This window comes from Echinops telfairi, unplaced genomic scaffold, assembly GCF_000313985.2.
Source record: "Echinops telfairi isolate 266 unplaced genomic scaffold, ASM31398v2 ScPeMD7_7421;HRSCAF=8459, whole genome shotgun sequence".
NCBI classification, from domain to species: Eukaryota; Metazoa; Chordata; class Mammalia; order Afrosoricida; family Tenrecidae; genus Echinops; species Echinops telfairi.
The window spans coordinates 13,449,750-13,454,856 of NW_022111321.1; the positions used below are offsets into that span (position 1 = coordinate 13,449,750).

At 37.6% G+C, this 5,107-nt stretch overlaps 1 pseudogene; it reads left to right on the top strand.

The window, feature by feature from the left end:
* Window positions 1–720, top strand: LOC105979177 (annotated as a pseudogene).
* Window positions 721–5,107: the final 4,387 nt, after the last annotated feature.

Genomic DNA, 5,107 nt, shown 5'->3' on the forward strand with positions numbered 1-5,107 from the left:
AAGAAGGTCCCTGCTGTTCCGAGACCCTTAAGAAAAAGCCAAGGAATTTCAAGAACTAAAGCTCAAATGCCTAAGAAAGAAGTTTGCCCAAAAGATGCTTCAAAAGGCAAGGAGGAAGCTGATCTTCGAGAAAGCTAAGCACTATCACAAGGAATACAGGCAGATGTACAGAACTGCAATCTGAATGGCTTGGATGGCAAGGAAAGCTGGCAGCTTCTGTGTGCCTGGAGAGCCCAAGCTGGCATTTGTTATCAGGATCAGAGGTATCAATGGTGTGAGCCCAGAGGTTCGAAAAGTGTTATAGCTTCTTCGCCTTCCCCAGGTTTTCAATGGCACCTGTGTTAAGCTTAACAAGGCTTCAATGAACATGCTGAGGATTGTGGAACCATACATTGCATGGAGGTACCCAACCTGAAGTCTGTGAATGAACTCATCTACAAGCGTGGGGATGGCAAAACCATTAAGAAGCGTATTGCCCTGACAGATAACACTCTGATTGCACGGTCTCTTGGTCAATATGGCATCATCTGCATGGAGGATCGGATTCATGAGATCTAGACTGTTGGGAAATGTTTCAAAGAAGCAAATAACTTCCTGTGGCCCTTCAAATTATCTTCTCCATGAGGTGGGATGAAGAAAAAGAGCACCCATTTTGTAGAAGGTGGAGATGCAGGCAACAGGGAAGACCAGATTGACAGACGTATTAGAAGGATGAACTAAGGTATCTATCTGCCATGATTATTTTCGTAATCTGGTCTCTAAATAAAACAGTAAGTGCTTTCAAGTGGAAAAAAAATTAAATTTGAAAACTATGGGTCAGCATGATAAAGCCAGATTTTATAAATATCTACTATGGTTCAGACTGCTATAAATTAACTCTTTCATATTTAGCTGACATTTCATAATTATACACTAATGTTCATATAATTATGAAAGATACTCCCATTATTTAGAATAACATATGACGTTAACTCACATATGAAAGCACTAATCTAAAAGGGAGCCCTGGCAGTGTAGTGGTTATGCATTGGGCTTAAAACTGCAAGATCAGCTGCTTAAAACCAGCTGCCACTCCCCTGAAGAGGGGAAGGTCTACCCTGTCCTGTACGTTTACTGTGAGCTGGAATCTACTCAATGGCAGAGAGTTTAGAGTTTACAAAGATACTTTAGAACCAATTACTCAAATATTAGGGTAGTTTAGGGCACAGAACCTTGCTGATTTATTTAATTTCTTTCAAAGCTACATTAGCTTACTCTTCTTGTTTTAAAATCATTTTATTAGGGGCTCATACAACTCTTATCACAATCCATACATACATCAATTGTATAAAGCACATTTGTACATTCGTTGCTCTCATCATTCTCAAAACATTTCCTCTGCCCTTAAGCCCCTGGAATCAGCTTCTCATTTTTCCCCTCCCTTCCTGCTCCCCCCTCCCTCATGAACCCTTGGTAATTTATAAATCATTATTTTGTCATATCTTACACTGTCCGACATCTTCCTTCACCTACTTTTCTGTTGTCCATCCCCCAGGGAGGAGGTTATATGTAGAACTCTGTAATTGGTTCCCCCTTTCCACCCCACCCTCCCTCCACCTCCCAGCATCACCCCTCTCACCACTGGTCCTGAAGGGATCATCAGTCCTGGATTCCCTGTGTTTCCAGTTCCTATCTCTACCAGTATCCCTCTTCTGGTCTAGCCAGATTTGTAAGGTAGAATTAGGATCATTATAGTAGGGGAGTAGAGGAGGGGGCAGAGGAAGCATTTAGGAACTAGAGGAAAGTTGTATGTTTCATCATTACTACACTGCACCCTGACTGACTCGTCTCCTCCTCATTACCCTTTTGTAAGGGGATGTCTAGTTGCCTACAGATGGGCTTTGGGTCCCCACTCCTCACTCCCCCTCATTCACAATGATATGATATTTTTGTTCTTTGGCACCTGATACCTGATACATTCGACACCTCTTGATCAACCAGGCTGGTGTGCTTCTTCCATGTGGGCTTTGTTTCTTCTGAGCTAGATGGCTGCTTGTTTACCTTCCAGCCTTTAAGACCCCAGACGCTATATCTTTTGATAGCCGTGTACCATCAGCTTTCTTCACCAAATTTGCTTATGCACCCATAACTTGCTCTTCTAAAACATGCGCTGAATGCTGTATTTCCTCAAATGGGAATGGCACTGGGTTTCTTCTTATGAAATACATATCTATCTTTAAAACTGAAATTCCAATGGTACATAATAAACGCATATTATAAAAATATAACAATTGGCAGAAAAGCTTATTTCTGATTACTAGATCCAAAATAAAAATAAAATCAGTTGTCATGGATGTATTCCATCTTATGTGTGCCAGAGTTGAAATGTGCTTCATAGATTTTCAATGGCTGGTTTTTTTTTTGTTTCTCTGGGAGACTGCCAGGCTTTTCTCTGAAGTCCCTCTGTGTGCACTGGAATCACCCATCTCTTGGTTAGCACTCATGCACATTAACCATTTTCACCACACATAGTCTCAAATGCAAGCTATTGTGATTATGGACCCCGGCACAAAAACAATCATTGTGTTTAAGTCAGCAGAAAAAAATTTTAAAGTATGGAAAAGTGGAATTAAAAGATAGTGGTCTTTTCCCCTGAACTTTGTCAAGCCTTTTTTTAAATCAATACAATAATAAATGCAGGTATTTCCTATTTAGGCTGCAGTATATTCTATTGATTAAAGATAATATTTTTATCTATAGCCACCACAAACCATTTAAAACCCTACATAGCGACGCCAAATACAATTTATCTGGTTACAGTGCTGACATAGTTTGAACACTAACATCTAGACTTTATCATTAAAGATTGGTTGTAGGTGAGACAATCTGTTTTACTGTTCTCACAACAAACAGTTCCAACCAGTAAAGCAGACAGTCAAGATTAAAGAATCTTCACATGACTCTAACGTGTAATAGAATGTAGTACCTTTGAAAGGTCATGAGTTATAGATGATTATATTCTGTATGTTTGTGCACAGACTAGCCAAGCATTCCTTTTCTTTTTCTTCATTGAATTAACCAGTGATTCCATTTAATAGAATGAGTCATTGAACTATTGGTGTGTTATGTAAAACAATCCCCACATCAATATTTTTTTCTTTAGCTAAGTTATATATCTCATCTCCATTTACCCATTGTGAACTGCATTATCTAAATTTAAGGTTTCAAAAGATGAATAGGTTGCCTATACTGCAGGATTTCTTCTTTAATTGAACTGGGATATCTGCCAATCTCCTTTAAAATTCTGCACTTTTATCCATATAAGATTGGCTTACATCCACTTACTGTCATCTTCTGAGTTCTCTGCTTATTCCCCCTTTGAACAAGAAATTGGTATCTGCATCTTTAAATGTACTCTCCTTGAGTGAACACTTTTAATTTAATAAAGAATATATTTTCTCATATTCATGTCTCTTGAAATTCTGTATTACACATTTATCCTTTGTTTTCTTTTAGGTTGAGCTGATATTGAGTTTATTCAGATGACACTATTAAAGCTTGAGTGTCTATCCTTTATTCATTACTAGATTATTTTCTCTCTCTTCACCTAGTTTAATCCTTTTAATGTTCCTTGTAAGGGTTTGGGATTTAGGCTGCTATATATAGTCTAAAATTTCAGTTAACATTCTAATTTACCATCCTAATTTGTCTTTTAAATAGAACTATACTAATAAAAAGAAGCAAAATGTACAAAATGAATAATATAGTTTACTTTGAATAAATTAACTTGTGGTGGAAATAGTTTACATTATTAAATATTATCCATGGTTTTTCTTAGAATTTTTTTCATTTTATAGACATTTAAAAACATTTTTTTCTGAGATAGATTGGCAAAGTCCCTTATATGAAATTTTTTTTAAAAATCACAAAACAGAATATTTTTTTGATCAAGGTTGGATGGCATTCACTAAAGTTATCTTATGATTTTAGGATTATTGTCAGCATCCTAATATGATCAATTAAAGAATCTTCACATGACTCTAAAGTATAATAGAATGTAGGACCTTTGAAAGGTCATGGTTATATATGATTATATTCTCTATTTGGGGCACAGGTCACTTTCAGATCTCTGAAGAGCCACCTCTCTTTTTAGACTAGGCTAACATAAAGGGAAATTCTAAGCCACTCAGGAAACTTGGAATAAATAAGCAAGTTTACTACCTTTATCTAGAATAATCAATGAAATGCAATATCAAGAATGGACTGGACAAAGTGAAAATGGGGCAAAGAAGGGATGTGGGGAAACATAGGAAGGGAACAAGACATTTCAAGGTAGTGAAGGCAAAGAATGTTCAGTTTTTAGTTTCTAAAATGACAACATTGAAATCAGTCAGGGAACCCTATACAAAGAACACAGAAAAACTATATGGATGTACAAAACCACAAGAACAGTGAAGTGCCCGTGTAGAAACCATGTTTTAAGAATTTATGAAAATAAAAGCTTGAGACGAGTGAGAGTAAAGGGATAGGTGGGTGAGGGTGGGGGGGCGGGTGGCAGATGGTGACTAGGAGTTCTGGTGACATAGAGGTTATTCATTCGGCTGCTAAATTCCAGGTCAGCAGTTCTAAACCACCCGTTGCTTCTCTGGGGAAAGACAGTGCTTTCTAATCATGAAGAGTTGCAAACTGGGAAGCTTGCAGGGGCAGTTCTACCCTGTCCTATAGACTCACTGTGAGTCATCATCGACTTGATGGCATTGAGGCGTTTGTTGTTGTTTTGAGTGAATGGAGTAGTGAGAAATGTAGAGAAGCATGAGAATGTGTTTAATTATTTGAAGAGGTGAAGATCTAGCCTTTGGAAGAGTGATGAAACAGTCCCTTAAATTTGTAATATATAAACAATACATGGGATTTATCAGGAGTCGTATTTCAAATCAATGTTTAATCAAAATATTTTCATATTTAGCATATTTTAAGGATCCCTGATTGACTCTCAGTTACACTTTGGGCTGCTAACTGCAGGGTTAGCAGTTTGAAACCACCAACTGCTCCTAGGGAGAAAAAAGGGACTTTCTACTCTCATAGAGAGTTACAGTCTCCGAAAATCATAGGGACAGTTCTGCACTGT